This window comes from Panthera onca, chromosome B1 (assembly GCF_046562875.1).
Source record: "Panthera onca isolate mPanOnc1 chromosome B1, mPanOnc1 haplotype 2, whole genome shotgun sequence".
In the NCBI taxonomy this organism is placed as follows: Eukaryota; Metazoa; Chordata; class Mammalia; order Carnivora; family Felidae; genus Panthera; species Panthera onca.
This window is the reverse complement of record NC_138342.1, coordinates 205,508,984-205,532,960: the sequence shown is the minus strand read 5'-3', so window position 1 is coordinate 205,532,960 and position 23,977 is coordinate 205,508,984.

Sequence of the window (23,977 nt, the reverse complement as noted above, 5' to 3'; positions counted from 1 at the left end):
GGCGCCTGGAGCCTCCTGGGACCTAACCCTAACCCTAACCGTACCCCGAACCGGGACCCTCCACCGCAACCTAAGCCTGCCTCGAACCCTAACCCTGCAAGTGAGCCGCCTTCGGGCATGGGCCCTCACTTCAGCCCTCGAGGGAGATCACGAGACTGGAGTCGATTCAGCCCTGGCGACGTCCCTGGGCCGAACCCTAACCCTAGCTAAGGCTCCCTCCCCATGGGGACCCAATGCCAACGTCTGACAACACCACGCGCCTGGGGTCCGGCAGCGGTGCAGGCTGACTCGGCATGGAACCTGGAAGCTCACCGTGTGGCTTCCCCGCCTGGCTGCAGCTGAGCGAGAGGATTCCGGAGGCCTCCTCGAACGGGGGCCGATCGACGTCTGTGGCCCTGGCAGCCAAAGCCGGATCCTGACCGGCACCGTCCCTTGTGTCCTCAACTCAGCCCTTCGGGGAGACCACTGCCCTGCGGTGGGTTCGGCGCCCCGAGCCTCCTGGGACCTAAGCCTAACCCTAACCCGACACCGAACGGGGACCCTCCACCGACACCTAAGCCGGCCTCGAACCCTAAGCCTGCACTTGAGCCGCCTTGCTGCATGGGCCCTCACTTCAGCCCTCGAGGGAGATCACGAGACCGGAGCCGCTTCGGCCCTGGCGACGTCCCTGGACCGAACCCTAACCCTAGCTAAGGCTCTCTCCCCAAGAGGACCCAATGGCAACGTCGGACAACACCACGCGCCTGGCGTCCGGAAGAGGTGCAGGCTGACTCGGCATGGAACCTGGAAGCTCACCATGCCGAATCCCAGGCCCGGCTGCAGCTGCCGAGAGGATTCCGGAGGCCTCCTCGACCAGGGGCCCAATCACGTGTGTGGCCTTGGCAGCCAAAGACGGATCCTGACCGGCACGGTCCCTTGTGCCCTCAACTCAGCCCTTCGGGGGGACCACGGCCCTGCTGTGGGTTCGGCGCCTGGAGCCTCCTGGGACCTAACCCTAACCCTAACCGTACCCCGAACCGGGACCCTCCACCGCAACCTAAGCCTGCCTCGAACCCTAACCCTGCAAGTGAGCCGCCTTCGGGCATGGGCCCTCACTTCAGCCCTCGAGGGAGATCACGAGACTGGAGTCGATTCAGCCCTGGCGACGTCCCTGGGCCGAACCCTAACCCTAGCTAAGGCTCCCTCCCCATGGGGACCCAATGCCAACGTCTGACAACACCACGCGCCTGGGGTCCGGCAGCGGTGCAGGCTGACTCGGCATGGAACCTGGAAGCTCACCGTGTGGCTTCCCCGCCTGGCTGCAGCTGAGCGAGAGGATTCCGGAGGCCTCCTCGAACGGGGGCCGATCGACGTCTGTGGCCCTGGCAGCCAAAGCCGGATCCTGACCGGCACCGTCCCTTGTGTCCTCAACTCAGCCCTTCGGGGAGACCACTGCCCTGCGGTGGGTTCGGCGCCCCGAGCCTCCTGGGACCTAAGCCTAACCCTAACCCGACACCGAACGGGGACCCTCCACCGACACCTAAGCCGGCCTCGAACCCTAAGCCTGCACTTGAGCCGCCTTGCTGCATGGGCCCTCACTTCAGCCCTCGAGGGAGATCACGAGACCGGAGCCGCTTCGGCCCTGGCGACGTCCCTGGACCGAACCCTAACCCTAGCTAAGGCTCTCTCCCCAAGAGGACCCAATGGCAACGTCGGACAACACCACGCGCCTGGCGTCCGGAAGAGGTGCAGGCTGACTCGGCATGGAACCTGGAAGCTCACCATGCCGAATCCCAGGCCCGGCTGCAGCTGCCGAGAGGATTCCGGAGGCCTCCTCGACCAGGGGCCCAATCACGTGTGTGGCCTTGGCAGCCAAAGACGGATCCTGACCGGCACGGTCCCTTGTGCCCTCAACTCAGCCCTTCGGGGAGACCACGGCCCTGCTGTGGGTTCGGCGCCTGGAGCCTCCTGGGACCTAACCCTAACCCTAACCGTACCCCGAACCGGGACCCTCCACCGCAACCTAAGCCTGCCTCGAACCCTAACCCTGCAAGTGAGCCGCCTTCGGGCATGGGCCCTCACTTCAGCCCTCGAGGGAGATCACGAGACTGGAGTCGATTCAGCCCTGGCGACGTCCCTGGGCCGAACCCTAACCCTAGCTAAGGCTCCCTCCCCATGGGGACCCAATGCCAACGTCTGACAACACCACGCGCCTGGGGTCCGGCAGCGGTGCAGGCTGACTCGGCATGGAACCTGGAAGCTCACCGTGTGGCTTCCCCGCCTGGCTGCAGCTGAGCGAGAGGATTCCGGAGGCCTCCTCGAACGGGGGCCGATCGACGTCTGTGGCCCTGGCAGCCAAAGCCGGATCCTGACCGGCACCGTCCCTTGTGTCCTCAACTCAGCCCTTCGGGGAGACCACTGCCCTGCGGTGGGTTCGGCGCCCCGAGCCTCCTGGGACCTAAGCCTAACCCTAACCCGACACCGAACGGGGACCCTCCACCGACACCTAAGCCGGCCTCGAACCCTAAGCCTGCACTTGAGCCGCCTTGCTGCATGGGCCCTCACTTCAGCCCTCGAGGGAGATCACGAGACCGGAGCCGCTTCGGCCCTGGCGACGTCCCTGGACCGAACCCTAACCCTAGCTAAGGCTCTCTCCCCAAGAGGACCCAATGGCAACGTCGGACAACACCACGCGCCTGGCGTCCGGAAGAGGTGCAGGCTGACTCGGCATGGAACCTGGAAGCTCACCATGCCGAATCCCAGGCCCGGCTGCAGCTGCCGAGAGGATTCCGGAGGCCTCCTCGACCAGGGGCCCAATCACGTGTGTGGCCTTGGCAGCCAAAGACGGATCCTGACCGGCACGGTCCCTTGTGCCCTCAACTCAGCCCTTCGGGGAGACCACGGCCCTGCTGTGGGTTCGGCGCCTGGAGCCTCCTGGGACCTAACCCTAACCCTAACCGTACCCCGAACCGGGACCCTCCACCGCAACCTAAGCCTGCCTCGAACCCTAACCCTGCAAGTGAGCCGCCTTCGGGCATGGGCCCTCACTTCAGCCCTCGAGGGAGATCACGAGACTGGAGTCGATTCAGCCCTGGCGACGTCCCTGGGCCGAACCCTAACCCTAGCTAAGGCTCCCTCCCCATGGGGACCCAATGCCAACGTCTGACAACACCACGCGCCTGGGGTCCGGCAGCGGTGCAGGCTGACTCGGCATGGAACCTGGAAGCTCACCGTGTGGCTTCCCCGCCTGGCTGCAGCTGAGCGAGAGGATTCCGGAGGCCTCCTCGAACGGGGGCCGATCGACGTCTGTGGCCCTGGCAGCCAAAGCCGGATCCTGACCGGCACCGTCCCTTGTGTCCTCAACTCAGCCCTTCGGGGAGACCACTGCCCTGCGGTGGGTTCGGCGCCCCGAGCCTCCTGGGACCTAAGCCTAACCCTAACCCGACACCGAACGGGGACCCTCCACCGACACCTAAGCCGGCCTCGAACCCTAAGCCTGCACTTGAGCCGCCTTGCTGCATGGGCCCTCACTTCAGCCCTCGAGGGAGATCACGAGACCGGAGCCGCTTCGGCCCTGGCGACGTCCCTGGACCGAACCCTAACCCTAGCTAAGGCTCTCTCCCCAAGAAGACCCAATGGCAACGTCGGACAACACCACGCGCCTGGCGTCCGGAAGAGGTGCAGGCTGACTCGGCATGGAACCTGGAAGCTCACCATGCCGAATCCCAGGCCCGGCTGCAGCTGCCGAGAGGATTCCGGAGGCCTCCTCGACCAGGGGCCCAATCACGTGTGTGGCCTTGGCAGCCAAAGACGGATCCTGACCGGCACGGTCCCTTGTGCCCTCAACTCAGCCCTTCGGGGAGACCACGGCCCTGCTGTGGGTTCGGCGCCTGGAGCCTCCTGGGACCTAACCCTAACCCTAACCGTACCCCGAACCGGGACCCTCCACCGCAACCTAAGCCTGCCTCGAACCCTAACCCTGCAAGTGAGCCGCCTTCGGGCATGGGCCCTCACTTCAGCCCTCGAGGGAGATCACGAGACTGGAGTCGATTCAGCCCTGGCGACGTCCCTGGGCCGAACCCTAACCCTAGCTAAGGCTCCCTCCCCATGGGGACCCAATGCCAACGTCTGACAACACCACGCGCCTGGGGTCCGGCAGCGGTGCAGGCTGACTCGGCATGGAACCTGGAAGCTCACCGTGTGGCTTCCCCGCCTGGCTGCAGCTGAGCGAGAGGATTCCGGAGGCCTCCTCGAACGGGGGCCGATCGACGTCTGTGGCCCTGGCAGCCAAAGCCGGATCCTGACCGGCACCGTCCCTTGTGTGCTCAACTCAGCCCTTCGGGGAGACCACTGCCCTGCGGTGGGTTCGGCGCCCCGAGCCTCCTGGGACCTAACCCTAACCCTAACCCGACACCGAACGGGGACCCTCCACCGACACCTAAGCCGGCCTCGATCCCTAAGCCTGCACTTGAGCCGCCTTGCTGCATGGGCCCTCACTTCAGCCCTCGAGGGAGATCACGAGACCGGAGCCGCTTCGGCCCTGGCGACGTCCCTGGACCGAACCCTAACCCTAGCTAAGGCTCTCTCCCCAAGAGGACCCAATGGCAACGTCGGACAACACCACGCGCCTGGCGTCCGGAAGAGGTGCAGGCTGACTCGGCATGGAACCTGGAAGCTCACCATGCCGAATCCCAGGCCCGGCTGCAGCTGCCGAGAGGATTCCGGAGGCCTCCTCGACCAGGGGCCCAATCACGTGTGTGGCCTTGGCAGCCAAAGACGGATCCTGACCGGCACGGTCCCTTGTGCCCTCAACTCAGCCCTTCGGGGAGACCACGGCCCTGCTGTGGGTTCGGCGCCTGGAGCCTCCTGGGACCTAACCCTAACCCTAACCGTACCCCGAACCGGGACCCTCCACCGCAACCTAAGCCTGCCTCGAACCCTAACCCTGCAAGTGAGCCGCCTTCGGGCATGGGCCCTCACTTCAGCCCTCGAGGGAGATCACGAGACTGGAGTCGATTCAGCCCTGGCGACGTCCCTGGGCCGAACCCTAACCCTAGCTAAGGCTCCCTCCCCATGGGGACCCAATGCCAACGTCTGACAACACCACGCGCCTGGGGTCCGGCAGCGGTGCAGGCTGACTCGGCATGGAACCTGGAAGCTCACCATGTGGCTTCCCCGCCTGGCTGCAGCTGAGCGAGAGGATTCCGGAGGCCTCCTCGAACGGGGGCCGATCGACGTCTGTGGCCCTGGCAGCCAAAGCCGGATCCTGACCGGCACCGTCCCTTGTGTCCTCAACTCAGCCCTTCGGGGAGACCACTGCCCTGCGGTGGGTTCGGCGCCCCGAGCCTCCTGGGACCTAAGCCTAACCCTAACCCGACACCGAACGGGGACCCTCCACCGACACCTAAGCCGGCCTCGAACCCTAAGCCTGCACTTGAGCCGCCTTGCTGCATGGGCCCTCACTTCAGCCCTCGAGGGAGATCACGAGACCGGAGCCGCTTCGGCCCTGGCGACGTCCCTGGACCGAACCCTAACCCTAGCTAAGGCTCTCTCCCCAAGAGGACCCAATGGCAACGTCGGACAACACCACGCGCCTGGCGTCCGGAAGAGGTGCAGGCTGACTCGGCATGGAACCTGGAAGCTCACCATGCCGAATCCCAGGCCCGGCTGCAGCTGCCGAGAGGATTCCGGAGGCCTCCTCGACCAGGGGCCCAATCACGTGTGTGGCCTTGGCAGCCAAAGACGGATCCTGACCGGCACGGTCCCTTGTGCCCTCAACTCAGCCCTTCGGGGAGACCACGGCCCTGCTGTGGGTTCGGCGCCTGGAGCCTCCTGGGACCTAACCCTAACCCTAACCGTACCCCGAACCGGGACCCTCCACCGCAACCTAAGCCTGCCTCGAACCCTAACCCTGCAAGTGAGCCGCCTTCGGGCATGGGCCCTCACTTCAGCCCTCGAGGGAGATCACGAGACTGGAGTCGATTCAGCCCTGGCGACGTCCCTGGGCCGAACCCTAACCCTAGCTAAGGCTCCCTCCCCATGGGGACCCAATGCCAACGTCTGACAACACCACGCGCCTGGGGTCCGGCAGCGGTGCAGGCTGACTCGGCATGGAACCTGGAAGCTCACCATGTGGCTTCCCCGCCTGGCTGCAGCTGAGCGAGAGGATTCCGGAGGCCTCCTCGAACGGGGGCCGATCGACGTCTGTGGCCCTGGCAGCCAAAGCCGGATCCTGACCGGCACCGTCCCTTGTGTCCTCAACTCAGCCCTTCGGGGAGACCACTGCCCTGCGGTGGGTTCGGCGCCCCGAGCCTCCTGGGACCTAACCCTAACCCTAACCCGACACCGAACGGGGACCCTCCACCGACACCTAAGCCGGCCTCGAACCCTAAGCCTGCACTTGAGCCGCCTTGCTGCATGGGCCCTCACTTCAGCCCTCGAGGGAGATCACGAGACCGGAGCCGCTTCGGCCCTGGCGACGTCCCTGGACCGAACCCTAACCCTAGCTAAGGCTCTCTCCCCAAGAGGACCCAATGGCAACGTCGGACAACACCACGCGCCTGGCGTCCGGAAGAGGTGCAGGCTGACTCGGCATGGAACCTGGAAGCTCACCATGCCGAATCCCAGGCCCGGCTGCAGCTGCCGAGAGGATTCCGGAGGCCTCCTCGACCAGGGGCCCAATCACGTGTGTGGCCTTGGCAGCCAAAGACGGATCCTGACCGGCACGGTCCCTTGTGCCCTCAACTCAGCCCTTCGGGGAGACCACGGCCCTGCTGTGGGTTCGGCGCCTGGAGCCTCCTGGGACCTAACCCTAACCCTAACCGTACCCCGAACCGGGACCCTCCACCGCAACCTAAGCCTGCCTCGAACCCTAACCCTGCAAGTGAGCCGCCTTCGGGCATGGGCCCTCACTTCAGCCCTCGAGGGAGATCACGAGACTGGAGTCGATTCAGCCCTGGCGACGTCCCTGGGCCGAACCCTAACCCTAGCTAAGGCTCCCTCCCCATGGGGACCCAATGCCAACGTCTGACAACACCACGCGCCTGGGGTCCGGCAGCGGTGCAGGCTGACTCGGCATGGAACCTGGAAGCTCACCGTGTGGCTTCCCCGCCTGGCTGCAGCTGAGCGAGAGGATTCCGGAGGCCTCCTCGAACGGGGGCCGATCGACGTCTGTGGCCCTGGCAGCCAAAGCCGGATCCTGACCGGCACCGTCCCTTGTGTCCTCAACTCAGCCCTTCGGGGAGACCACTGCCCTGCGGTGGGTTCGGCGCCCCGAGCCTCCTGGGACCTAAGCCTAACCCTAACCCGACACCGAACGGGGACCCTCCACCGACACCTAAGCCGGCCTCGAACCCTAAGCCTGCACTTGAGCCGCCTTGCTGCATGGGCCCTCACTTCAGCCCTCGAGGGAGATCACGAGACCGGAGCCGCTTCGGCCCTGGCGACGTCCCTGGACCGAACCCTAACCCTAGCTAAGGCTCTCTCCCCAAGAGGACCCAATGGCAACGTCGGACAACACCACGCGCCTGGCGTCCGGAAGAGGTGCAGGCTGACTCGGCATGGAACCTGGAAGCTCACCATGCCGAATCCCAGGCCCGGCTGCAGCTGCCGAGAGGATTCCGGAGGCCTCCTCGACCAGGGGCCCAATCACGTGTGTGGCCTTGGCAGCCAAAGACGGATCCTGACCGGCACGGTCCCTTGTGCCCTCAACTCAGCCCTTCGGGGAGACCACGGCCCTGCTGTGGGTTCGGCGCCTGGAGCCTCCTGGGACCTAACCCTAACCCTAACCGTACCCCGAACCGGGACCCTCCACCGCAACCTAAGCCTGCCTCGAACCCTAACCCTGCAAGTGAGCCGCCTTCGGGCATGGGCCCTCACTTCAGCCCTTGAGGGAGATCACGAGACTGGAGTCGATTCAGCCCTGGCGACGTCCCTGGGCCGAACCCTAACCCTAGCTAAGGCTCCCTCCCCATGGGGACCCAATGCCAACGTCTGACAACACCACGCGCCTGGGGTCCGGCAGCGGTGCAGGCTGACTCGGCATGGAACCTGGAAGCTCACCGTGTGGCTTCCCCGCCTGGCTGCAGCTGAGCGAGAGGATTCCGGAGGCCTCCTCGAACGGGGGCCGATCGACGTCTGTGGCCCTGGCAGCCAAAGCCGGATCCTGACCGGCACCGTCCCTTGTGTCCTCAACTCAGCCCTTCGGGGAGACCACTGCCCTGCGGTGGGTTCGGCGCCCCGAGCCTCCTGGGACCTAAGCCTAACCCTAACCCGACACCGAACGGGGACCCTCCACCGACACCTAAGCCGGCCTCGAACCCTAAGCCTGCACTTGAGCCGCCTTGCTGCATGGGCCCTCACTTCAGCCCTCGAGGGAGATCACGAGACCGGAGCCGCTTCGGCCCTGGCGACGTCCCTGGACCGAACCCTAACCCTAGCTAAGGCTCTCTCCCCAAGAGGACCCAATGGCAACGTCGGACAACACCACGCGCCTGGCGTCCGGAAGAGGTGCAGGCTGACTCGGCATGGAACCTGGAAGCTCACCATGCCGAATCCCAGGCCCGGCTGCAGCTGCCGAGAGGATTCCGGAGGCCTCCTCGACCAGGGGCCCAATCACGTGTGTGGCCTTGGCAGCCAAAGACGGATCCTGACCGGCACGGTCCCTTGTGCCCTCAACTCAGCCCTTCGGGGAGACCACGGCCCTGCTGTGGGTTCGGCGCCTGGAGCCTCCTGGGACCTAACCCTAACCCTAACCGTACCCCGAACCGGGACCCTCCACCGCAACCTAAGCCTGCCTCGAACCCTAACCCTGCAAGTGAGCCGCCTTCGGGCATGGGCCCTCACTTCAGCCCTCGAGGGAGATCACGAGACTGGAGTCGATTCAGCCCTGGCGACGTCCCTGGGCCGAACCCTAACCCTAGCTAAGGCTCCCTCCCCATGGGGACCCAATGCCAACGTCTGACAACACCACGCGCCTGGGGTCCGGCAGCGGTGCAGGCTGACTCGGCATGGAACCTGGAAGCTCACCATGTGGCTTCCCCGCCTGGCTGCAGCTGAGCGAGAGGATTCCGGAGGCCTCCTCGAACGGGGGCCGATCGACGTCTGTGGCCCTGGCAGCCAAAGCCGGATCCTGACCGGCACCGTCCCTTGTGTCCTCAACTCAGCCCTTCGGGGAGACCACTGCCCTGCGGTGGGTTCGGCGCCCCGAGCCTCCTGGGACCTAACCCTAACCCTAACCCGACACCGAACGGGGACCCTCCACCGACACCTAAGCCGGCCTCGAACCCTAAGCCTGCACTTGAGCCGCCTTGCTGCATGGGCCCTCACTTCAGCCCTCGAGGGAGATCACGAGACCGGAGCCGCTTCGGCCCTGGCGACGTCCCTGGACCGAACCCTAACCCTAGCTAAGGCTCTCTCCCCAAGAGGACCCAATGGCAACGTCGGACAACACCACGCGCCTGGCGTCCGGAAGAGGTGCAGGCTGACTCGGCATGGAACCTGGAAGCTCACCATGCCGAATCCCAGGCCCGGCTGCAGCTGCCGAGAGGATTCCGGAGGCCTCCTCGACCAGGGGCCCAATCACGTGTGTGGCCTTGGCAGCCAAAGACGGATCCTGACCGGCACGGTCCCTTGTGCCCTCAACTCAGCCCTTCGGGGAGACCACGGCCCTGCTGTGGGTTCGGCGCCTGGAGCCTCCTGGGACCTAACCCTAACCCTAACCGTACCCCGAACCGGGACCCTCCACCGCAACCTAAGCCTGCCTCGAACCCTAACCCTGCAAGTGAGCCGCCTTCGGGCATGGGCCCTCACTTCAGCCCTCGAGGGAGATCACGAGACTGGAGTCGATTCAGCCCTGGCGACGTCCCTGGGCCGAACCCTAACCCTAGCTAAGGCTCCCTCCCCATGGGGACCCAATGCCAACGTCTGACAACACCACGCGCCTGGGGTCCGGCAGCGGTGCAGGCTGACTCGGCATGGAACCTGGAAGCTCACCGTGTGGCTTCCCCGCCTGGCTGCAGCTGAGCGAGAGGATTCCGGAGGCCTCCTCGAACGGGGGCCGATCGACGTCTGTGGCCCTGGCAGCCAAAGCCGGATCCTGACCGGCACCGTCCCTTGTGTCCTCAACTCAGCCCTTCGGGGAGACCACTGCCCTGCGGTGGGTTCGGCGCCCCGAGCCTCCTGGGACCTAAGCCTAACCCTAACCCGACACCGAACGGGGACCCTCCACCGACACCTAAGCCGGCCTCGAACCCTAAGCCTGCACTTGAGCCGCCTTGCTGCATGGGCCCTCACTTCAGCCCTCGAGGGAGATCACGAGACCGGAGCCGCTTCGGCCCTGGCGACGTCCCTGGACCGAACCCTAACCCTAGCTAAGGCTCTCTCCCCAAGAGGACCCAATGGCAACGTCGGACAACACCACGCGCCTGGCGTCCGGAAGAGGTGCAGGCTGACTCGGCATGGAACCTGGAAGCTCACCATGCCGAATCCCAGGCCCGGCTGCAGCTGCCGAGAGGATTCCGGAGGCCTCCTCGACCAGGGGCCCAATCACGTGTGTGGCCTTGGCAGCCAAAGACGGATCCTGACCGGCACGGTCCCTTGTGCCCTCAACTCAGCCCTTCGGGGAGACCACGGCCCTGCTGTGGGTTCGGCGCCTGGAGCCTCCTGGGACCTAACCCTAACCCTAACCGTACCCCGAACCGGGACCCTCCACCGCAACCTAAGCCTGCCTCGAACCCTAACCCTGCAAGTGAGCCGCCTTCGGGCATGGGCCCTCACTTCAGCCCTTGAGGGAGATCACGAGACTGGAGTCGATTCAGCCCTGGCGACGTCCCTGGGCCGAACCCTAACCCTAGCTAAGGCTCCCTCCCCATGGGGACCCAATGCCAACGTCTGACAACACCACGCGCCTGGGGTCCGGCAGCGGTGCAGGCTGACTCGGCATGGAACCTGGAAGCTCACCGTGTGGCTTCCCCGCCTGGCTGCAGCTGAGCGAGAGGATTCCGGAGGCCTCCTCGAACGGGGGCCGATCGACGTCTGTGGCCCTGGCAGCCAAAGCCGGATCCTGACCGGCACCGTCCCTTGTGTCCTCAACTCAGCCCTTCGGGGAGACCACTGCCCTGCGGTGGGTTCGGCGCCCCGAGCCTCCTGGGACCTAAGCCTAACCCTAACCCGACACCGAACGGGGACCCTCCACCGACACCTAAGCCGGCCTCGAACCCTAAGCCTGCACTTGAGCCGCCTTGCTGCATGGGCCCTCACTTCAGCCCTCGAGGGAGATCACGAGACCGGAGCCGCTTCGGCCCTGGCGACGTCCCTGGACCGAACCCTAACCCTAGCTAAGGCTCTCTCCCCAAGAGGACCCAATGGCAACGTCGGACAACACCACGCGCCTGGCGTCCGGAAGAGGTGCAGGCTGACTCGGCATGGAACCTGGAAGCTCACCATGCCGAATCCCAGGCCCGGCTGCAGCTGCCGAGAGGATTCCGGAGGCCTCCTCGACCAGGGGCCCAATCACGTGTGTGGCCTTGGCAGCCAAAGACGGATCCTGACCGGCACGGTCCCTTGTGCCCTCAACTCAGCCCTTCGGGGAGACCACGGCCCTGCTGTGGGTTCGGCGCCTGGAGCCTCCTGGGACCTAACCCTAACCCTAACCGTACCCCGAACCGGGACCCTCCACCGCAACCTAAGCCTGCCTCGAACCCTAACCCTGCAAGTGAGCCGCCTTCGGGCATGGGCCCTCACTTCAGCCCTCGAGGGAGATCACGAGACTGGAGTCGATTCAGCCCTGGCGACGTCCCTGGGCCGAACCCTAACCCTAGCTAAGGCTCCCTCCCCATGGGGACCCAATGCCAACGTCTGACAACACCACGCGCCTGGGGTCCGGCAGCGGTGCAGGCTGACTCGGCATGGAACCTGGAAGCTCACCATGTGGCTTCCCCGCCTGGCTGCAGCTGAGCGAGAGGATTCCGGAGGCCTCCTCGAACGGGGGCCGATCGACGTCTGTGGCCCTGGCAGCCAAAGCCGGATCCTGACCGGCACCGTCCCTTGTGTCCTCAACTCAGCCCTTCGGGGAGACCACTGCCCTGCGGTGGGTTCGGCGCCCCGAGCCTCCTGGGACCTAAGCCTAACCCTAACCCGACACCGAACGGGGACCCTCCACCGACACCTAAGCCGGCCTCGAACCCTAAGCCTGCACTTGAGCCGCCTTGCTGCATGGGCCCTCACTTCAGCCCTCGAGGGAGATCACGAGACCGGAGCCGCTTCGGCCCTGGCGACGTCCCTGGACCGAACCCTAACCCTAGCTAAGGCTCTCTCCCCAAGAGGACCCAATGGCAACGTCGGACAACACCACGCGCCTGGCGTCCGGAAGAGGTGCAGGCTGACTCGGCATGGAACCTGGAAGCTCACCATGCCGAATCCCAGGCCCGGCTGCAGCTGCCGAGAGGATTCCGGAGGCCTCCTCGACCAGGGGCCCAATCACGTGTGTGGCCTTGGCAGCCAAAGACGGATCCTGACCGGCACGGTCCCTTGTGCCCTCAACTCAGCCCTTCGGGGGGACCACGGCCCTGCTGTGGGTTCGGCGCCTGGAGCCTCCTGGGACCTAACCCTAACCCTAACCGTACCCCGAACCGGGACCCTCCACCGCAACCTAAGCCTGCCTCGAACCCTAACCCTGCAAGTGAGCCGCCTTCGGGCATGGGCCCTCACTTCAGCCCTCGAGGGAGATCACGAGACTGGAGTCGATTCAGCCCTGGCGACGTCCCTGGGCCGAACCCTAACCCTAGCTAAGGCTCCCTCCCCATGGGGACCCAATGCCAACGTCTGACAACACCACGCGCCTGGGGTCCGGCAGCGGTGCAGGCTGACTCGGCATGGAACCTGGAAGCTCACCATGTGGCTTCCCCGCCTGGCTGCAGCTGAGCGAGAGGATTCCGGAGGCCTCCTCGAACGGGGGCCGATCGACGTCTGTGGCCCTGGCAGCCAAAGCCGGATCCTGACCGGCACCGTCCCTTGTGTCCTCAACTCAGCCCTTCGGGGAGACCACTGCCCTGCGGTGGGTTCGGCGCCCCGAGCCTCCTGGGACCTAACCCTAACCCTAACCCGACACCGAACGGGGACCCTCCACCGACACCTAAGCCTGCCTCGAACCCTAAGCCTGCACTTGAGCCGCCTTGCTGCATGGGCCCTCACTTCAGCCCTCGAGGGAGATCACGAGACCGGAGCCGCTTCGGCCCTGGCGACGTCCCTGGACCGAACCCTAACCCTAGCTAAGGCTCTCTCCCCAAGAGGACCCAATGGCAACGTCGGACAACACCACGCGCCTGGCGTCCGGAAGAGGTGCAGGCTGACTCGGCATGGAACCTGGAAGCTCACCATGCCGAATCCCAGGCCCGGCTGCAGCTGCCGAGAGGATTCCGGAGGCCTCCTCGACCAGGGGCCCAATCACGTGTGTGGCCTTGGCAGCCAAAGACGGATCCTGACCGGCACGGTCCCTTGTGCCCTCAACTCAGCCCTTCGGGGGGACCACGGCCCTGCTGTGGGTTCGGCGCCTGGAGCCTCCTGGGACCTAACCCTAACCCTAACCGTACCCCGAACCGGGACCCTCCACCGCAACCTAAGCCTGCCTCGAACCCTAACCCTGCAAGTGAGCCGCCTTCGGGCATGGGCCCTCACTTCAGCCCTCGAGGGAGATCACGAGACTGGAGTCGATTCAGCCCTGGCGACGTCCCTGGGCCGAACCCTAACCCTAGCTAAGGCTCCCTCCCCATGGGGACCCAATGCCAACGTCTGACAACACCACGCGCCTGGGGTCCGGCAGCGGTGCAGGCTGACTCGGCATGGAACCTGGAAGCTCACCATGTGGCTTCCCCGCCTGGCTGCAGCTGAGCGAGAGGATTCCGGAGGCCTCCTCGAACGGGGGCCGATCGACGTCTGTGGCCCTGGCAGCCAAAGCCGGATCCTGACCGGCACCGTCCCTTGTGTCCTCAACTCAGCCCTTCGGGGAGACCACTGCCCTGCGGTGGGTTCGGCGCCCCGAGCCTCCTGGGACCTAAGCCTAACCCTAACCCGACACCGAACGGGGACCCTCCACCGACACCTAAGCCGGCCTCGAACCCTAAGCCTGCACTTGAGCCGCCTTGCTGCATGGGCCCTCACTTCAGCCCTCGAGGGAGATCACGAGACCGGAGCCGCTTCGGCCCTGGCGACGTCCCTGGACCGAACCCTAACCCTAGCTAAGGCTCTCTCCCCAAGAGGACCCAATGGCAACGTCGGACAACACCACGCGCCTGGCGTCCGGAAGAGGTGCAGGCTGACTCGGCATGGAACCTGGAAGCTCACCATGCCGAATCCCAGGCCCGGCTGCAGCTGCCGAGAGGATTCCGGAGGCCTCCTCGACCAGGGGCCCAATCACGTGTGTGGCCTTGGCAGCCAAAGACGGATCCTGACCGGCACGGTCCCTTGTGCCCTCAACTCAGCCCTTCGGGGAGACCACGGCCCTGCTGTGGGTTCGGCGCCTGGAGCCTCCTGGGACCTAACCCTAACCCTAACCGTACCCCGAACCGGGACCCTCCACCGCAACCTAAGCCTGCCTCGAACCCTAACCCTGCAAGTGAGCCGCCTTCGGGCATGGGCCCTCACTTCAGCCCTCGAGGGAGATCACGAGACTGGAGTCGATTCAGCCCTGGCGACGTCCCTGGGCCGAACCCTAACCCTAGCTAAGGCTCCCTCCCCATGGGGACCCAATGCCAACGTCTGACAACACCACGCGCCTGGGGTCCGGCAGCGGTGCAGGCTGACTCGGCATGGAACCTGGAAGCTCACCATGTGGCTTCCCCGCCTGGCTGCAGCTGAGCGAGAGGATTCCGGAGGCCTCCTCGAACGGGGGCCGATCGACGTCTGTGGCCCTGGCAGCCAAAGCCGGATCCTGACCGGCACCGTCCCTTGTGTCCTCAACTCAGCCCTTCGGGGAGACCACTGCCCTGCGGTGGGTTCGGCGCCCCGAGCCTCCTGGGACCTAAGCCTAACCCTAACCCGACACCGAACGGGGACCCTCCACCGACACCTAAGCCGGCCTCGAACCCTAAGCCTGCACTTGAGCCGCCTTGCTGCATGGGCCCTCACTTCAGCCCTCGAGGGAGATCACGAGACCGGAGCCGCTTCGGCCCTGGCGACGTCCCTGGACCGAACCCTAACCCTAGCTAAGGCTCTCTCCCCAAGAGGACCCAATGGCAACGTCGGACAACACCACGCGCCTGGCGTCCGGAAGAGGTGCAGGCTGACTCGGCATGGAACCTGGAAGCTCACCATGCCGAATCCCAGGCCCGGCTGCAGCTGCCGAGAGGATTCCGGAGGCCTCCTCGACCAGGGGCCCAATCACGTGTGTGGCCTTGGCAGCCAAAGACGGATCCTGACCGGCACGGTCCCTTGTGCCCTCAACTCAGCCCTTCGGGGAGACCACGGCCCTGCTGTGGGTTCGGCGCCTGGAGCCTCCTGGGACCTAACCCTAACCCTAACCGTACCCCGAACCGGGACCCTCCACCGCAACCTAAGCCTGCCTCGAACCCTAACCCTGCAAGTGAGCCGCCTTCGGGCATGGGCCCTCACTTCAGCCCTCGAGGGAGATCACGAGACTGGAGTCGATTCAGCCCTGGCGACGTCCCTGGGCCGAACCCTAACCCTAGCTAAGGCTCCCTCCCCATGGGGACCCAATGCCAACGTCTGACAACACCACGCGCCTGGGGTCCGGCAGCGGTGCAGGCTGACTCGGCATGGAACCTGGAAGCTCACCATGTGGCTTCCCCGCCTGGCTGCAGCTGAGCGAGAGGATTCCGGAGGCCTCCTCGAACGGGGGCCGATCGACGTCTGTGGCCCTGGCAGCCAAAGCCGGATCCTGACCGGCACCGTCCCTTGTGTCCTCAACTCAGCCCTTCGGGGAGACCACTGCCCTGCGGTGGGTTCGGCGCCCCGAGCCTCCTGGGACCTAAGCCTAACCCTAACCCGACACCGAACGGGGACCCTCCACCGACACCTAAGCCGGCCTCGAACCCTAAGCCTGCACTTGAGCCGCCTTGCTGCATGGGCCCTCACTTCAGCCCTCGAGGGAGATCACGAGACCGGAGCCGCTTCGGCCCTGGCGACGTCCCTGGACCGAACCCTAACCCTAGCTAAGGCTCTCTCCCCAAGAGGACCCAATGGCAACGTCGGACAACACCACGCGCCTGGCGTCCGGAAGAGGTGCAGGCTGACTCGGCATGGAACCTGGAAGCTCACCATGCCGAATCCCAGGCCCGGCTGCAGCTGCCGAGAGGATTCCGGAGGCCTCCTCGACCAGGGGCCCAATCACGTGTGTGGCCTTGGCAGCCAAAGACGGATCCTGACCGGCACGGTCCCTTGTGCCCTCAACTCAGCCCTTCGGGGAGACCACGGCCCTGCTGTGGGTTCGGCGCCTGGAGCCTCCTGGGACCTAACCCTAACCCTAACCGTACCCCGAACCGGGACCCTCCACCGCAACCTAAGCCTGCCTCGAACCCTAACCCTGCAAGTGAGCCGCCTTCGGGCATGGGCCCTCACTTCAGCCCTCGAGGGAGATCACGAGACTGGAGTCGATTCAGCCCTGGCGACGTCCCTGGGCCGAACCCTAACCCTAGCTAAGGCTCCCTCCCCATGGGGACCCAATGCCAACGTCTGACAACACCACGCGCCTGGGGTCCGGCAGCGGTGCAGGCTGACTCGGCATGGAACCTGGAAGCTCACCATGTGGCTTCCCCGCCTGGCTGCAGCTGAGCGAGAGGATTCCGGAGGCCTCCTCGAACGGGGGCCGATCGACGTCTGTGGCCCTGGCAGCCAAAGCCGGATCCTGACCGGCACCGTCCCTTGTGTCCTCAACTCAGCCCTTCGGGGAGACCACTGCCCTGCGGTGGGTTCGGCGCCCCGAGCCTCCTGGGACCTAAGCCTAACCCTAACCCGACACCGAACGGGGACCCTCCACCGACACCTAAGCCGGCCTCGAACCCTAAGCCTGCACTTGAGCCGCCTTGCTGCATGGGCCCTCACTTCAGCCCTCGAGGGAGATCACGAGACCGGAGCCGCTTCGGCCCTGGCGACGTCCCTGGACCGAACCCTAACCCTAGCTAAGGCTCTCTCCCCAAGAGGACCCAATGGCAACGTCGGACAACACCACGCGCCTGGCGTCCGGAAGAGGTGCAGGCTGACTCGGCATGGAACCTGGAAGCTCACCATGCCGAATCCCAGGCCCGGCTGCAGCTGCCGAGAGGATTCCGGAGGCCTCCTCGACCAGGGGCCCAATCACGTGTGTGGCCTTGGCAGCCAAAGACGGATCCTGACCGGCACGGTCCCTTGTGCCCTCAACTCAGCCCTTCGGGGAGACCACGGCCCTGCTGTGGGTTCGGCGCCTGGAGCCTCCTGGGACCTAACCCTAACCCTAACCGTACCCCGAACCGGGACCCTCCACCGCAACCTAAGCCTGCCTCGAACCCTAACCCTGCAAGTGAGCCGCCTTCGGGCATGGGCCCTCACTTCAGCCCTCGAGGGAGATCACGAGACTGGAGTCGATTCAGCCCTGGCGACGTCCCTGGGCCGAACCCTAACCCTAGCTAAGGCTCCCTCCCCATGGGGACCCAATGCCAACGTCTGACAACACCACGCGCCTGGGGTCCGGCAGCGGTGCAGGCTGACTCGGCATGGAACCTGGAAGCTCACCATGTGGCTTCCCCGCCTGGCTGCAGCTGAGCGAGAGGATTCCGGAGGCCTCCTCGAACGGGGGCCGATCGACGTCTGTGGCCCTGGCAGCCAAAGCCGGATCCTGACCGGCACCGTCCCTTGTGTCCTCAACTCAGCCCTTCGGGGAGACCACTGCCCTGCGGTGGGTTCGGCGCCCCGAGCCTCCTGGGACCTAAGCCTAACCCTAACCCGACACCGAACGGGGACCCTCCACCGACACCTAAGCCGGCCTCGAACCCTAAGCCTGCACTTGAGCCGCCTTGCTGCATGGGCCCTCACTTCAGCCCTCGAGGGAGATCACGAGACCGGAGCCGCTTCGGCCCTGGCGACGTCCCTGGACCGAACCCTAACCCTAGCTAAGGCTCTCTCCCCAAGAGGACCCAATGGCAACGTCGGACAACACCACGCGCCTGGCGTCCGGAAGAGGTGCAGGCTGACTCGGCATGGAACCTGGAAGCTCACCATGCCGAATCCCAGGCCCGGCTGCAGCTGCCGAGAGGATTCCGGAGGCCTCCTCGACCAGGGGCCCAATCACGTGTGTGGCCTTGGCAGCCAAAGACGGATCCTGACCGGCACGGTCCCTTGTGCCCTCAACTCAGCCCTTCGGGGGGACCACGGCCCTGCTGTGGGTTCGGCGCCTGGAGCCTCCTGGGACCTAACCCTAACCCTAACCGTACCCCGAACCGGGACCCTCCACCGCAACCTAAGCCTGCCTCGAACCCTAACCCTGCAAGTGAGCCGCCTTCGGGCATGGGCCCTCACTTCAGCCCTCGAGGGAGATCACGAGACTGGAGTCGATTCAGCCCTGGCGACGTCCCTGGGCCGAACCCTAACCCTAGCTAAGGCTCCCTCCCCATGGGGACCCAATGCCAACGTCTGACAACACCACGCGCCTGGGGTCCGGCAGCGGTGCAGGCTGACTCGGCATGGAACCTGGAAGCTCACCATGTGGCTTCCCCGCCTGGCTGCAGCTGAGCGAGAGGATTCCGGAGGCCTCCTCGAACGGGGGCCGATCGACGTCTGTGGCCCTGGCAGCCAAAGCCGGATCCTGACCGGCACCGTCCCTTGTGTCCTCAACTCAGCCCTTCGGGGAGACCACTGCCCTGCGGTGGGTTCGGCGCCCCGAGCCTCCTGGGACCTAACCCTAACCCTAACCCGACACCGAACGGGGACCCTCCACCGACACCTAAGCCGGCCTCGAACCCTAAGCCTGCACTTGAGCCGCCTTGCTGCATGGGCCCTCACTTCAGCCCTCGAGGGAGATCACGAGACCGGAGCCGCTTCGGCCCTGGCGACGTCCCTGGACCGAACCCTAACCCTAGCTAAGGCTCTCTCCCCAAGAGGACCCAATGGCAACGTCGGACAACACCACGCGCCTGGCGTCCGGAAGAGGTGCAGGCTGACTCGGCATGGAACCTGGAAGCTCACCATGCCGAATCCCAGGCCCGGCTGCAGCTGCCGAGAGGATTCCGGAGGCCTCCTCGACCAGGGGCCCAATCACGTGTGTGGCCTTGGCAGCCAAAGACGGATCCTGACCGGCACGGTCCCTTGTGCCCTCAACTCAGCCCTTCGGGGAGACCACGGCCCTGCTGTGGGTTCGGCGCCTGGAGCCTCCTGGGACCTAACCCTAACCCTAACCGTACCCCGAACCGGGACCCTCCACCGCAACCTAAGCCTGCCTCGAACCCTAACCCTGCAAGTGAGCCGCCTTCGGGCATGGGCCCTCACTTCAGCCCTCGAGGGAGATCACGAGACTGGAGTCGATTCAGCCCTGGCGACGTCCCTGGGCCGAACCCTAACCCTAGCTAAGGCTCCCTCCCCATGGGGACCCAATGCCAACGTCTGACAACACCACGCGCCTGGGGTCCGGCAGCGGTGCAGGCTGACTCGGCATGGAACCTGGAAGCTCACCATGTGGCTTCCCCGCCTGGCTGCAGCTGAGCGAGAGGATTCCGGAGGCCTCCTCGAACGGGGGCCGATCGACGTCTGTGGCCCTGGCAGCCAAAGCCGGATCCTGACCGGCACCGTCCCTTGTGTCCTCAACTCAGCCCTTCGGGGAGACCACTGCCCTGCGGTGGGTTCGGCGCCCCGAGCCTCCTGGGACCTAAGCCTAACCCTAACCCGACACCGAACGGGGACCCTCCACCGACACCTAAGCCGGCCTCGAACCCTAAGCCTGCACTTGAGCCGCCTTGCTGCATGGGCCCTCACTTCAGCCCTCGAGGGAGATCACGAGACCGGAGCCGCTTCGGCCCTGGCGACGTCCCTGGACCGAACCCTAACCCTAGCTAAGGCTCTCTCCCCAAGAGGACCCAATGGCAACGTCGGACAACACCACGCGCCTGGCGTCCGGAAGAGGTGCAGGCTGACTCGGCATGGAACCTGGAAGCTCACCATGCCGAATCCCAGGCCCGGCTGCAGCTGCCGAGAGGATTCCGGAGGCCTCCTCGACCAGGGGCCCAATCACGTGTGTGGCCTTGGCAGCCAAAGACGGATCCTGACCGGCACGGTCCCTTGTGCCCTCAACTCAGCCCTTCGGGGAGACCACGGCCCTGCTGTGGGTTCGGCGCCTGGAGCCTCCTGGGACCTAACCCTAACCCTAACCGTACCCCGAACCGGGACCCTCCACCGCAACCTAAGCCTGCCTCGAACCCTAACCCTGCAAGTGAGCCGCCTTCGGGCATGGGCCCTCACTTCAGCCCTCGAGGGAGATCACGAGACTGGAGTCGATTCAGCCCTGGCGACGTCCCTGGGCCGAACCCTAACCCTAGCTAAGGCTCCCTCCCCATGGGGACCCAATGCCAACGTCTGACAACACCACGCGCCTGGGGTCCGGCAGCGGTGCAGGCTGACTCGGCATGGAACCTGGAAGCTCACCATGTGGCTTCCCCGCCTGGCTGCAGCTGAGCGAGAGGATTCCGGAGGCCTCCTCGAACGGGGGCCGATCGACGTCTGTGGCCCTGGCAGCCAAAGCCGGATCCTGACCGGCACTGTCCCTTGTGTCCTCAACTCAGCCCTTCGGGGAGACCACGGCCCTGCTGTGGGTTCGGCGCCTGGAGCCTCCTGGGACCTAACCCTAACCCTAACCGTACCCCGAACCGGGACCCTCCACCGCAACCTAAGCCTGCCTCGAACCCTAACCCTGCAAGTGAGCCGCCTTCGGGCATGGGCCCTCACTTCAGCCCTCGAGGGAGATCACGAGACTGGAGTCGATTCAGCCCTGGCGACGTCCCTGGGCCGAACCCTAACCCTAGCTAAGGCTCCCTCCCCATGGGGACCCAATGCCAACGTCTGACAACACCACGCGCCTGGGGTCCGGCAGCGGTGCAGGCTGACTCGGCATGGAACCTGGAAGCTCACCATGTGGCTTCCCCGCCTGGCTGCAGCTGAGCGAGAGGATTCCGGAGGCCTCCTCGAACGGGGGCCGATCGACGTCTGTGGCCCTGGCAGCCAAAGCCGGATCCTGACCGGCACCGTCCCTTGTGTCCTCAACTCAGCCCTTCGGGGAGACCACTGCCCTGCGGTGGGTTCGGCGCCCCGAGCCTCCTGGGACCTAAGCCTAACCCTAACCCGACACCGAACGGGGACCCTCCACCGACACCTAAGCCGGCCTCGAACCCTAAGCCTGCACTTGAGCCGCCTTGCTGCATGGGCCCTCACTTCAGCCCTCGAGGGAGATCACGAGACCGGAGCCGCTTCGGCCCTGGCGACGTCCCTGGACCGAACCCTAACCCTAGCTAAGGCTCTCTCCCCAAGAGGACCCAATGGCAACGTCGGACAACACCACGCGCCTGGCGTCCGGAAGAGGTGCAGGCTGACTCGGCATGGAACCTGGAAGCTCACCATGCCGAATCCCAGGCCCGGCTGCAGCTGCCGAGAGGATTCCGGAGGCCTCCTCGACCAGGGGCCCAATCACGTGTGTGGCCTTGGCAGCCAAAGACGGATCCTGACCGGCACGGTCCCTTGTGCCCTCAACTCAGCCCTTCGGGGAGACCACGGCCCTGCTGTGGGTTCGGCGCCTGGAGCCTCCTGGGACCTAACCCTAACCCTAACCGTACCCCGAACCGGGACCCTCCACCGCAACCTAAGCCTGCCTCGAACCCTAACCCTGCAAGTGAGCCGCCTTCGGGCATGGGCCCTCACTTCAGCCCTCGAGGGAGATCACGAGACTGGAGTCGATTCAGCCCTGGCGACGTCCCTGGGCCGAACCCTAACCCTAGCTAAGGCTCCCTCCCCATGGGGACCCAATGCCAACGTCTGACAACACCACGCGCCTGGGGTCCGGCAGCGGTGCAGGCTGACTCGGCATGGAACCTGGAAGCTCACCATGTGGCTTCCCCGCCTGGCTGCAGCTGAGCGAGAGGATTCCGGAGGCCTCCTCGAACGGGGGCCGATCGACGTCTGTGGCCCTGGCAGCCAAAGCCGGATCCTGACCGGCACTGTCCCTTGTGTCCTCAACTCAGCCCTTCGGGGAGACCACGGCCCTGCTATGGGTTCGGCGCCTGGAGCCTCCTGGGACCTAACCCTAACCCTAACCGTACCCCGAACCGGGACCCTCCACCGCAACCTAAGCCTGCCTCGAACCCTAACCCTGCAAGTGAGCCGCCTTCGGGCATGGGCCCTCACTTCAGCCCTCGAGGGAGATCACGAGACTGGAGTCGATTCAGCCCTGGCGACGTCCCTGGGCCGAACCCTAACCCTAGCTAAGGCTCCCTCCCCATGGGGACCCAATGCCAACGTCTGACAACACCACGCGCCTGGGGTCCGGCAGCGGTGCAGGCTGACTCGGCATGGAACCTGGAAGCTCACCATGTGGCTTCCCCGCCTGGCTGCAGCTGAGCGAGAGGATTCCGGAGGCCTCCTCGAACGGGGGCCGATCGACGTCTGTGGCCCTGGCAGCCAAAGCCGGATCCTGACCGGCACCGTCCCTTGTGTCCTCAACTCAGCCCTTCGGGGAGACCACTGCCCTGTGGTGGGTTCGGCGCCCCGAGCCTCCTGGGACCTAACCCTAACCCTAACCCGACACCGAACGGGGACCCTCCACCGACACCTAAGCCGGCCTCGAACCCTAAGCCTGCACTTGAGCCGCCTTGCTGCATGGGCCCTCACTTCAGCCCTCGAGGGAGATCACGAGACCGGAGCCGCTTCGGCCCTGGCGACGTCCCTGGACCGAACCCTAACCCTAGCTAAGGCTCTCTCCCCAAGAGGACCCAATGGCAACGTCGGACAACACCACGCGCCTGGCGTCCGGAAGAGGTGCAGGCTGACTCGGCATGGAACCTGGAAGCTCACCATGCCGAATCCCAGGCCCGGCTGCAGCTGCCGAGAGGATTCCGGAGGCCTCCTCGACCAGGGGCCCAATCACGTGTGTGGCCTTGGCAGCCAAAGACGGATCCTGACCGGCACGGTCCCTTGTGCCCTCAACTCAGCCCTTCGGGGAGACCACGGCCCTGCTGTGGGTTCGGCGCCTGGAGCCTCCTGGGACCTAACCTTAACCCTAACCGTACCCCGAACCGGGACCCTCCACCGCAACCTAAGCCTGCCTCGAACCCTAACCCTGCAAGTGAGCCGCCTTCGGGCATGGGCCCTCACTTCAGCCCTCGAGGGAGATCATGAGACTGGAGTCGATTCAGCCCTGGCGACGTCCCTGGGCCGAACCCTAACCCTAGCTAAGGCTCCCTCCCCATGGGGACCCAATGCCAACGTCTGACAACACCACGCGCCTGGGGTCCGGCAGCGGTGCAGGCTGACTCGGCACGGAACCTGGAAGCTCACCATGTGGCTTCCCCGCCTGGCTGCAGCTGAGCGAGAGGATTCCGGAGGCCTCCTCGAACGGGGGCCGATCGACGTCTGTGGCCCTGGCAGCCAAAGCCGGATCCTGACCGGCACCGTCCCTTGTGTCCTCAACTCAGCCCTTCGGGGAGACCACTGCCCTGCGGTGGGTTCGGCGCCCCGAGCCTCCTGGGACCTAACCCTAACCCTAACCCGACACCGAACGGGGACCCTCCACCGACACCTAAGCCGGCCTCGAACCCTAAGCCTGCACTTGAGCCGCCTTGCTGCATGGGCCCTCACTTCAGCCCTCGAGGGAGATCACGAGACCGGAGCCGCTTCGGCCCTGGCGACGTCCCTGGACCGAACCCTAACCCTAGCTAAGGCTCTCTCCCCAAGAGGACCCAATGGCAACGTCGGACAACACCACGCGCCTGGCGTCCGGAAGAGGTGCAGGCTGACTCGGCATGGAACCTGGAAGCTC